General features: G+C 39.5%; 1 pseudogene; it reads right to left on the reverse strand.

Annotated features, from left to right (window-relative positions):
• Nucleotides 1-8,708: 8,708 nt before the first annotated feature.
• Nucleotides 8,709-10,092, reverse strand: LOC100158132 (annotated as a pseudogene).
• Nucleotides 10,093-13,078: the final 2,986 nt, after the last annotated feature.

Consider the following 13,078-nt stretch of genomic DNA (forward strand, 5'->3'; position numbering starts at 1 on the left):
CTACCTGCAAGGCAGAAGTGCACCCTGCTCTAAGGGAGATGATTCAAGTAAGTGCAAATCACAATTCTGGTTCAAAAACCGTCTTCCAGGAGTTCCACTGTGGTGCAGCGGAAACAAATCCAACTAGTGACCATAAGGTTGCAGGTTCAACCCCTGGCCTTGCCAGTGGGTTAAGGATCCGGTATTGTCATGAGCTGTGGTGGAGGTCGCAGATTCAGCTCGGATCAGGCATTGGTGTGGCTGTGGTATAGCCTAGCAGCTACAGCTCCAATTCGACTCCTAGCCTGGGAACTTCCCTGTGCAGTGGGTGCCGCCCTAAAAAGCAAAAACAAACAAATAAAAATAGTCTTACAGCTATCATAAAACCAATTGACTACTCAAATTGTGAGACTCAGGATTCCAAAGACTTGGAAGAGTCCCAGAGACCACTAGGGCCTGAGTCGGGGAGAGGGTGGGGGAAAAAAGGTTAGACACAGTGGAGTGAGAAAGAAAGCACACTAAGAGACATAACACAAACATCTAATCGGTGATCCTGGATTAGATCCTGTCTTTAGGAGATACTCTCAGGAGCACTTAGGCGTAAGTGTGCATTAGACTCTGCAATGTTTCAGAAAAGTATTTAAAACATATGTTAATATGACATTATTATAGACAGAAAATTTTACTCCCATGGTAAAAATCATTTTTGGCCATATTGGTGGCATGGGGAAGTTACCGGGCCAGGGAGGAAACCCGCATCACAGCAGCAACCCGAGCTGCTGCAGTGACAAGGCCAGATTCCCATGGTAAAGTATTATCATTGTGAAATCTATAGTAAATCCAGGTACTACTTTTTCCTCTAAGTGTTATTATTTTAGTTGTTGAATTGTAATTGGAATATGATGGACTTATATTTGAAAACTTCGTGTGCTTCAACTCACTTAATGTTGTCATAGCATGTGATACCAGTGACCTTCCAGTCCCATGTTTGTAAGACAGAGAATACAGTATGTGACGCTGAGGCCAATAAAAGAGCATAAAACACCTGAATCTGGCCTGGAAGCCAGAGCTAGTGTCTGTGATTATCTGATGACACATCTGTGCCTGCACTGCTGAGACACACTCAGGGTTTAGGGAATACGCTGCACAGGAATGGGTATGAGGGGACTGGAGCCATCTGTCTGGATGGGGAGCAGAAACTTCCTGGGATAGAGAAGAAGCTGGTCCTTCACAGCATTTAGTCTCCATTCTTCGCTGAGAACAAGCTGGATTCCTTCTTAGTTCTTCAGTAAAGTTGCCTGTGACCCACGCTCATGTGTGCAGTGTGAGTGTCAAAGTACCAAAGAGTGGTTCAAGGTTCAGAGATGGCAGTGGTAGGATTTCAGACCTTCTAGTTTACCCTGGGCATTGCTGGTCACGACAAAGGGCCTCAGAACCAAAACTCTACTGTCATTACCTTGATTTTGCCACACAGAGGTCATTTAAACTTCGGCAAGCCATGTGTCTTCTTCCCTTCAGATTTTATTGTTGTTGGTGAAAAGCCAAAGTTAGGCAATTTATTTTCTCTCTTTTCTGTTCTCTTTTTTGGGGCAGGGGGTGTTCTTTTTGGTCTTTTTAGGGCTGCGCCCTCAGCCTATGGAAGTCCAAGGCTAGCAAACTGGAGCTGCACTGCCAGCCTGCACCACAGCCACAGCAACACTAGATCCGAGCCACGTCTGTGACCTACACCACAGCTCATGCCAATGCCGGATCACTGAACCCACTGAGCGAGGCCAGGGAGCAAACCTGCATCTTCATGGATACTAGTCAGGTTCCTTACCACTGAGCCACAATGGGAACTCCCTTTATTTTCCCTGAAATACAGTTATGTACAATATTAGATGTCAACAGGTGTACAATACCGTGATTCACAATTTTAAGTTATCCTCCATTTCTAGTTATAAAATATTGCTTATATTCTCTGTGTTGTAAAATATATACTTGTAGCTTATTTTACACACAATAGTTTGTACCTCTCAGTCTCCTACCACCATGTTGCCACGCCCACTTGCCGCCTCTCACTAGTTTGTTCTCTACATTTGTGAATCTGCTTCTTTTTTGTTAGAGTCACTAGGTTGTTATATTTTTAGAGTCCACATATAAGTGATGTAATGCAATATTTGTCTTTCTCTGTTTGACTTTTTCACTCAGCATAATTGCCTCCAAGTCCATCCATGTTCCTACAAATGGCAAAATCTGATTTCTTTTTAAGGCTAAGTAAAAACAAACATTGGGTGTGTGTGTGTGTGTGTGTGTGTGTCCTCTATATCATATCTCCTTTATCCATTTATCTGTTGGTGGACACTTGGGTTGTTTCCGCATCTTGGCAATTGTAAATAATGCTGCTATGAACACTGGGGTGCATATATCTTTTCAGATTAGTGTTTCTTCTTTTCAGATCTATATCCAGGAGAGGAATTATTGGGTCATATGGTACTTCTAGTTTTAGCTTTTTGAGAACCTATATCCTGTTTTCCATAGTGGCTCTACCAAGTTAAACTCTCACCAACAGTGTAGGAAGGTTCCCTTTTCTCTACCTCCTCACCAACGTTTGTTATTTGTCTTGTTTTTGATGATAGCCATTCTGACAGGCACGAGGAGATATCTCATTGTGGTTTGTGATAAAATTGCATAAGATTCACATAAGTAGTTTGAAAAGTACAAAACAATAAACTCAAAATCTGTGTTAATCTTTGAGGGGATTTTGTTAACTGAACTTTGTTTTCAATTACAAATTAATTAGAAGATCATGGTAATGGAGCCCAGATTCAATATATATGTATGCTATAACTACAGCATTCCAAAAAAATAGTCTACATTTTTTTAAATTCATATGGTTTTTAAGCAAAAAAGAAAGAAAAGAGACAAGAAATGTCAAAGTCTGGGTTTTATTTTGGGGTTTTGTTTGTTTGTTTGTTTGTTTGTCTTTTGGGGGCTGCACTCACAGCTCATTGAAGTTCCTAGGCTAGGGGTCCAATCAGAGCTGCAACTGCCAGCCTACACCACAGCCACAGCAACGTGGCATCCAAGCCACGTCTGTGACCTATACCACTGCTCACGCAACACTGGATCCTTAACCAACTGATCAGGGCCAGCGATCAAACCCTCTTTCTCAAGGATACTCATCAGGTTCAGTACCATTGAGCCACAATGGGAACTCCCACAATTTTCTGAATTAGATAGTGAGAGGCCAGGGTATTACATGAAGTGTTGCAAACAATAAGATTTCCATAAGTACACAGTGGTTCAAAGAGCTAAACTATTGGGTTTGCTTTTAAAAGTTTTATTTTAATGAAGACACAACCTCTCAAAATCTATGGGATGCTGCGAAAGCAGTGCTCAGAGGGAAATTTATAGCAATACAGGCCTTTCTCAAAAAAGAAGAAAGATCCCAAATTGACAACTTAACCCTCCACCTAAACGAATTAGAAAAAGAACAAAAAATCCTAAAGTCAGCAGAAGGAAGGAAATTATAAAGATCAAAGAAGAAATCAATAAAATAGAGACTCAAAAAACAATAGAGAAAATTAATAAAACCAAGAGCTGGTTCTTTGAAAAGGTGAACAAAACTGACAAACCCCTGGCCAGACTCACTAAAAAGAGGAGAGAAAGAACCCAAATAACCAAAGTTATAAATGAAAAAGGAGAAATCACAACGGATACAGCAGAAATACAAAAAACCATAAGAGAATACTATGAACAACTATATGGCAACAAGTTTGACAATCTGGAAGAAATGGACAATTTTCTAGAATCTTACAGCCTGCCAAAACTGAATCAAGCAGAAACAGACCAACTGAACAGACCAATCACTAGAAATGAAATTGAAGAGGTCATAAAATCACTCCCTACAAATAAAAGTCCAGGACCAGATGGCTTCACAGGTGAATTCTATCAAACATATAAAGAGGAATTGGTGCCCATCCTCCTTAAACTCTTTCAAAAGGTTGAAGAAGAAGGAATACTCCCAAAGACATTCTATGAGGCCACCATCACCCTCATTCCAAAACCAGACAGAGATACCACCAAAAAAGAAAACTATCACCCAATATCATTGATGAATATAGATGCAAAAATTCTCAACAAAATCTTAGCCAACCAAATCCAACAACATACCAAAAAAATTATACACCATGACCAGGTTGGGTTCATCCCAGGTTCACAAGGATGGTTCAACATACGCAAATCAATCAGCATCATACACCACATTAACAAAAAAAAGGTCAAAAATCATATGATCATCTCAATAGATGCAGAAAAAGCCTTTGACAAAGTCCAACATCCATTCATGATCAAGACCCTTGCCAAAGTGGGTATAGAGGGAACATTCCTGAATATAATCAAAGCCATTTATGATACACCCACAGCAAATATAATACTCAATGGGGAAAAACTGAAAGCCTTCTCACTCAAATCTGGAACAAGACAGGGATGCCCACTCTCACCACTGCTCTTCAACATCGTTTTGGAAGTCTTAGCCACAGCAATTAGACAAACAAAAGAAATAAAAGGCATCCATATAGGAAGAGAAGCGATCAAACTGTCACTGTATGCAGATGATATGATACTATACCTAGAAAACCCTAAGGACTCAACCCCAAAACTCCTTGAACTGATTAATAAATTCAGCAAAGTAGCAGGATATAAGATTAACATTCAGAAGTCAGTTGCATTTCTGTATATCAGAAATGAAACATTAGAAAAGGAATACAAAAATACGATACCTTTTAAAATTGCACCTCACAAAATCAAATACCTTGGAATACACCTGACCAAGGAGGTAAAGGACCTATATGCCGAGAACTATAAAACTTTAATCAAAGAAATCAAAGAAGATGTAAAGAAATGGAAAGATATTCCATGTTCCTGGATTGGAAAAATCAATATTGTGAAAATGGCCATCCTACCCAAAGCAATCTACAGATTCAATGCAATCCCTATCAAATTACCCATGACATTGTTCACAGAACTAGAACAAACAATCCAAACATTTATATGGAACAACAAAAGACCCAGAATGGCCAAAGCAATCCTGAGAAACAAAAACCAAGCAGGAGGCATAACTCTCCCAGACTTCAAGAAATACTACAAAGCCACAGTCATCAAAACAGTGTGGTACTGGTACCAAATAGACAGACAGACCAATGGAATAGAATAGAGAATCCGGAAATAAACCCTGACACCTATGGTCAATTAATCTTTGACAAGGGAGGCAAGAACATCAAATGGGAAAAAGAAAGTCTATTCAGCAAGCATTGCTGGGAAACCTGGACAGCTGCATGCAAAGCAATGAAACTAGAACACACCCTCACACCATGCACAAAAATAAACTCCAAATGGCTGAAAGACTTAAATATACGACAGGACACCATCAAACTCCTAGAAGAAAACATAGGCAAAACACTCTCTGACATCAACATCCTGAATATTTTCTCAGGTCAGTCTCCCAAAGCAATAGAAACTAGAGCAAAAATAAACCCATGGGACCTAATCAAACTGAAAAGCTTTTGCACAGCAAAGGAAACCCCCCCAAAAAACAAAAAGACAACTTACAGAATGGGAGAAAATAGTTTCAAATGATGCAACTGACAAGGGCTTAATCTCTAGAATATATAAGCAACTTATACAACTCAACAGCAAAAAAACCAATCAATCAATGGAACAATGGGCAAAAGACCTGAATAGACATTTCTCCAAAGAAGATATACAGATGGCCAACAAACACATGTAAAAATGCTCAACATCACTGATTATAAGAGAAATGCAAATCAAAACTACCATGAGATACCACCTCACACCCGTCAGAATGGCCATCATTAATAAATCCACAAATAACAAGTGCTGGAGGGGCTGTGGAGAAAAGGGAACCCTCCTGCACTGTTGGTGGGAATGTAAACTGGTACAGCCACTATGGAGAACAGTTTGGAGATACCTTAGAAATCTATACATAGAACTTCCATATGACCCTGCAATCCCACTCTTGGGCATCTATCCGGACAAAGCTCTACTTAAAAGAGACACATGCACCCGCATGTTCATTGCAGCACTATTCACAATAGCCAGGACATGGAAAAAACCCAAATGTCCATCGACAGATGATTGGATTCGGAAGATTTGGTATATATACACAATGGAATACTACTCAGCCATAAAAAAGGATGACATAATGCCATTTGCAGCAACATGGATGGAACTAGAGAATCTCATCCTGAGTGACATGAGCCAGAAAGACAAAGACAAATACCATATGATATCACTTATAACTTGAATCTAACATCCAGCACAAATGAACATCTCCTCAGAAAAGAAAATCATGGACTTGGAAAATAGACTTGTGGCTGCCTGATGGGAGGGGGAGGGAGTGGTAGGGATCGGGAGCTTGGGCTCATCAGACACAACCTAGAATAGATTTACAAGGAGATCCTGCTGAATAGCATTGAGAACTATGTCTAGATACTCATGTCACAATAGAAGAAAGGGTGGGGGAAAAAACTGTAACTACAATATATACATCTAAGGATAACCTAACCCTCTTGCTGTACAGTGGGAAAATAAAATAAAAATAAAAATAAATAAAAAAATAAAAGTTTTATTTTGCTCTGTGATGGTTCACTCTGTGCGGCACTAATTATTTACTAACAGTCCTTACATGTACATGATCCTTGGTTCTTCATTTCTTGGACAGTAGGTTAAGGACAAATGAATGAATGCCATATTACTGTTTGTGTTGAGGTTTAGATAAAGAATGACAGACACACAAAGGCAAAGACATCAGAATCAATGTAATTGCAAACCACACCAGAAACTGAGGGGAAGTTTGGGGATGTGTTTTTCATTTTAAAAATTTAGGGAATGGGAGTTCCCGTCGTGACACAGCAGAAACGAATCTGACTGGGAACCACGAGGTTGCGGTTTCAATCCCTGGCTTTGCTCAGTGGGTTGAGGATCAGGCATTGCCATGCGCTGTAGTGTAGGTCGCAGATGCAGCTCCTATTGGACCCCTAGCCTGGAACTTCTATGTGCCCCAGGTGCAGACCTAAAAAGCAAAGCAAAGAAAAAACAAACAAACAAACAAACAAACAAAAGAAAAGAAAAAAAATTTAGGGAATGGGATTTGATAAGGTTTTTTTATTTGTTTGTTTTTTGCCTTTTAGGGCCACACCCGCAGCATATGCAGGTTCCCAGGCTAGGGGTCAAATCAGAGCTATAGCCGACAGCCTACACCACAGCCACAGCAACATGGGATCCAATTGCATCTGCGACCTATACCACAGGTCATGGCAATGCTGAATCCTTAACCCACTGAGCAAGCCAGGGATCGAACCCACAACTCCATGGTTCCTAGTCAGATTCGTTCCCACTGCGCCATGATGGGAACTCTGGGAATGGGATTTGAATCAATCATGTGAAATCGTTACAGGCCTCAAAACTACAGCTGGCAATTGGATTACCATACAATACGGATTCCAGTTTAAAATGTTATGTGCATGCTACACTTATTTCAGATAGAGATAGCAGCAATAATACAGGTAACAAAACTATTAATTTAATAAAAATACATTTCCTTACTCGGAAAATATATAAGTTGATTTTCGTAATGTACTTACCACTAATATTTAAGTCAGATCAAGCTCAAAAAGAAAAAAACTAACATTTTTCAAACAGCTTTGTCATAATTTTTCCAGTATATTTTCACGTAATTCTTTCAAGTACACATCAGATTTATCAAATTGCTTTCAGAGCCTAGTACTTGGTTGCTTCCGATATTCTTTTTAGAAACTTAGGTTATGCCGGGGCCCCAAGTACTTACCTGACCTAGTCTATGGATGACCGTTACTTCACAAGCTATATATTATAACTACAAGTTATTTCCATCTCCTTTACACTACTCACTATATTGGAGGGAAAAACGAAATATGAGGTGCTTACTTCTGCTACATTTTTTCAGAGACCACTGATTCATGAAACTTATTTTCTTACTATTGATAAAGGTATAATAAAGAACATAGACCAAAATTTCTCTCAAAATTAACTACTTTCAAAAAAAGGATGAATTGGAGAAAAGATTTAAGGTATTTCACTATAGTTAATCAAAACAAGACAAATTTTACGACAAATTCTGCCCAAAAAGCAAGAAATTAAAAGACACAGTATAGGTTATTTACAATTAAGAATATCATCTCTCCATAAGAATTAGACCTGCTCAGAGCTCCCACTGTGACTCAGCAGGTTAATGATCCGGTATTCCCACTGCTGTGGCATAGGTTGCAGCTGCAGCTCAGATTTGATCCCTGGCCCAGGAACTTAAAATGCCACAGGTGTAGCCAAAAGAGAAACATATATAACACCTGCCATTTATCAATTTTTAGAATAATTCCATATCTCATTTTCAATTAAGAAAGGCATACCTTTGTTTTTTTAGGTTTGCACCACTGAAAAAAATCTAATATTGAGTTTGATTTTGATTTTACATGGTTGTTTTCTCCACTCTAGAGAGGTTGTCATGTGGGCAGTCTGTGTTGAATTCATATCTAATGCCACAAACTCTGTGATATAGTGAAAGTACATGCTCCATCAGTGCTGACAAAGCAAGTGAATGAAAGAGTGGTTGATACAGGGATGGGCAGAGGAACCACTGGTGAAGAGATCCTCCATTATTCTATTCATGTCACAAGTACACAGGCTTACTCTCACCCCATTAATCTCTTTACTGCCCCTCTTACCTCTTTGTTTCTCAAGTGTAGATTAGAGGGTTGAGGCTAGGTGGGACAACAGTATAAAAAAGGGCAATGAACTCTCCTTGATCTTGAGAACCTCCTGATGGGGGCTGGAGATATATAAACATTCCTGGAATGAGAAACAGGGACACAACCAGAAGATGGGTTCCACATGACCCAAAGACTTTCTGAAGTCCAGCTGTTGACTGCATCCTCAGCACAGCATGGGCAATCGCACCATAGGAGCTGAGAATGAGGATGAGAGGTATGAGAACAAAAACGGAGCTCGTGACCATGAGGGCCAGCTCATTAGCTGTCTTGTATCAACACAAGACAGTCGCAGCAGTGCTGGAACTTCACAGAAGAAATGGTCCACTTGGCCATGTCCACACAGGGGTACCCAGGAGGTAAATGAGGAATGAAGTGCCGAGTTGGTGAAGCCACTTACCCAAGAAGCCACAGCCAACAGATGGCAGAAACGAGGGTGCATGAGGACAGTGTAATGCAAGGGTCTACATACACCTGCATAACGGTCACAGGACATCACCACCAGCAGCTCACATCCTGTGGATCCCAGTGCAAGGGAAAAGTAAAGTTGAGTCATGCAACCTACATAAGACATGGCTTTTCCTGGGCCCCAGAGGTTGACCAGCAACTGGGGGATGAAGCTGGTAGAGTAGCAGAGATCCAGAAAAGACAGGTTTGAGAGGAAGAAGTACATGGGAGTGTGCAGATGGGAGTCCAGGTATGATACGATAATGATGAACAGGTTGCCTGTCAATGTCATTAAGTAGAACATCAAGACAACCACAAAGAGTACTACTTCCACACGAGGCCAATTGGAAAAACCTAGCAGGACAAAGTAGCCTTCAGTGGTTGCATTGAGTTTTTCCATCATCATTCACTCCTTTTACCTGACAAAAGAATTACATACACTCAAAATAAATGGAAATACAACTGCCAAAGCAATTTCAAGAAAAAAGAACACAGCTATAAGTATAACCCTCTCAGATTTTAGATTATACTACAAAGCCACAGTCATCAAAACAGCATGGTATTCTCAAAAACAGACACATAGGTTCATGGAACAGAAAAGAGAGCCCAGAAATATACCCACTCACCTGTGGTCAATTAATCTACAAAAAAAGGAGGCAGGAATATATAATGCAGACAAGACAGTCTCTGCAGCAAGTCGTGCTGGGAAAACTGGATGGCCACATATAAAACAAGGAGGCTAGAATATTTAATCACACCACATACAACAATAAACTCAAAATGGCTTAAAGATCTAAATGTAACAACAAAACCATAAAACTCCTGGAAGAGAGCATAGGAAGAACACTCTTTGAGAGAAATCATAGCAACATTTTTTGCATCAATTTCCTAAGGTAAAAGAAATAAAAGCAAAAAATTTTAAGTAAGTCCTAACTAAACTTAAAAGTTTTTTTCGGAGTTCCCGTCGTGGCGCAGTGGTTAACGAATCAGACTAGGAACCATGAGGTTGCGGGTTTGGTCCCTGCCCTTGCTCAGTGGGTTAACCATCTGGCGTTGCCGTGAGCTCTGGTGTAGGTTGCAGACGCGGCTCAGATCCCGAGTTGCTGTGGCTCTGGCGTAGGCTGGTGGCTACAGCTCTGATTCGATCCCTAGCCTGGGAACTTCCATATGCCGCGGGAGCGGCCCAAAGAAATAGCAAAAAGACAAAAAAAAAAAGTTTTTTTCACAGCAAAAGAAACCATTGACAAAACAAAAGGATACCCTACAGAATGAAAGAAAATTTTTGCAAATGATGCAACCAACGAGGGTTTAACCTACAAAATAATCAACAGGTCATATACAACTCCATATCAAAAAAATAAGTCCATCTGAATATGAATAGAAGACCTGAACAGAAATTTTTCCAAAGACATACAGATGGCTAACAAGCAAATGAAAAAGATGCTCCACATTGCTAATTATTAGAGAAATGCCAATCAGTTGACATTGAGATATCACATTACATCTGTTAGGATGTCTATCATCAAAAAGGTTACAAATAACAAATGTTAGAGAGGATGTGGGGAAAAGGGAATCCTTGTATACTGTTGATGGCAATATAAACTGGTGCAGCCACTGTGGAAAAGAGTAAGAATGTTCCTCAAAAAACTAGAAATATACAACTACCATAAGATCTAACAATTCCACTCCCAGGTATATATAGCTGGGGTGGGGGGAATCAATTCCAAAAAAAAAAACACACCTCAATGTTCACAGAAGCACCATTTACAATAGCCAAAACATGGTAGCAGCCCAAGAGTCCATGATTGGATTAAGAAGATATAGGGTGGGTGTGGGTGTGTGGGGGTGTGGGGGGTGTGGGGGTGTGTGCATACATACCATGGGATATTACTCAGCCATTAAAAAGACAAAACACTGACATTTGCAGCAAAGTGGGAGGCCCTAGATTATATTACGCATAGTGAAATAAATCAGAGAAAGACAAACACTGCATCATATCACTTATGTGCAATCTAAAAATTAATATAACTGACTATTCCAAAAAGAAACAGACTCACAAATATAGACAACTAACTTGTGGTTTCCAAGGGGTAAAGAGAAGAGAGGAGGGACAAATTATGGGTATGGGATTAACAGATTAAAAACTACCATGTATAAAATAGATAAGGAAGAAGTATAGATTCTGTGGCACAGGACATTATAGCCATTATCTTGCAATGACCTATAATGGAGTACAATCTGCAATAATAATGAATCACAATGCTGTACACCTGTAACTCACATATTATAAATTAGCTATGCTTCAATAAAGAAAAAATATCCTCCAAGAACCAGAGGGACACACACACACACACACACACACACACACACACACAAACAGAAACCAGTTTGAAGGGCCTACCACTTTTCAATTTGGATATTAAGAGAAACCATGATACCAATGAACTGAAAGAAGAAAGAATTCATATTCACAAATTTTAAAAGAATAAATAGTAAGGAAGAGAAAGCTATCGTCATATTTAGGATCATAATTAATAAACACAGAAGGAATGATAGAGTTAGAAAAACATAAATGGATGCTAAAAACTAGTGAATGAAAGTATGATGAGAGATGGGATATTTACATAGTTTAAAATATCTTCCTACAGAGTCCCCTGGTGGCCTAGAGGTTAAGGGTTCACCATGGTCACTGCTGTGAGTCAGGTTCAATCCCGGGCCCAGGAACTTTGGCATGCTACAGGCACAGCCAAAAATAAAAATCAAATAAAAATAAAATATCTCCCCACAAATTACTTGTTAATTACAAAATGAAAAGTAGTAGGCTTTACCAGAGGAAATCCTGGTGGACATCACCATAGCCAAGTCATCAATATTAACATCACCAACGTTGAGACAAACCAACAGCATGTGACTACTGACATGTTGCTCTAAACAGGACACAATGTCACTTCAGTCATATTCCTGCCAAAAATGCACAGCCTGACTTTTAAAATGAAGAAATATGAGACAAACTCACAATGAGACAAGTTGGGCAAAAGAGCTGGCCTGCCCTGACTAAAATATCAGATTCAGAGTTCCTGTTGTGGTTCAGCAGGTAACAAACCCAACCAGTATCCATGAGGATGTGGGCTCGATCCCTGGCCTTGCTCAGTGGCTTAAGGATCTCTGGCTTTGCTGTGAGGTGTGGTGTAGGTCGCAGATGTGACTCAGATCCCACGTTGCTGTGGCTGTGGTGTAGGCTGCCAGCTGCAGCTCTGATTCAACCGCTAACCTGAGAAATCCATATGCCACGGGTGCAACCCTAATAAGCAAATATAGATTTCAATGAAGCTAAGGAATTGGTCCAGATATTTAAAAGTCAAAAAGACATGATAAAAAAATGTAATTGTAATGTATACATGTAAGGATAACCTGACCCCCTTGCTGTACAGTGGGGAAATAAAAAAAAATTATAAAAAAAAGAAATAATATTGCATTAAAAAAAAAGACATGATATCTAAATGTCTGATTCTGGACTGGGGCAAAAATATTGTGAGGCAATTGGAGAAATATTAATATGAACTATTGGTCAGATAATAATATTGCCTCCATATTATATTTTGTTACCTACACATTAGTTATGTAAAATAGTGTCTCTAATCTTAGGGAAAAACACTTAAGCATTTAGCAGTAAAAGGACAGGATGTCTCCACATTAGTCTCAAATGGTCCACAAAAAGAGATCATACACATAGTTGGCAGATAATGATGGATGAAAGATAGATACATATATAAAGATGACAGCTAGCTAGCTACATAGATAGATAGATAGATAGATAGATAGATAGATAGATAGATAGATAGATATGT

Source organism: Sus scrofa, unplaced genomic scaffold, assembly GCF_000003025.6.
Source record: "Sus scrofa isolate TJ Tabasco breed Duroc unplaced genomic scaffold, Sscrofa11.1 Contig2162, whole genome shotgun sequence".
Classification (NCBI taxonomy): domain Eukaryota; kingdom Metazoa; phylum Chordata; class Mammalia; order Artiodactyla; family Suidae; genus Sus; species Sus scrofa.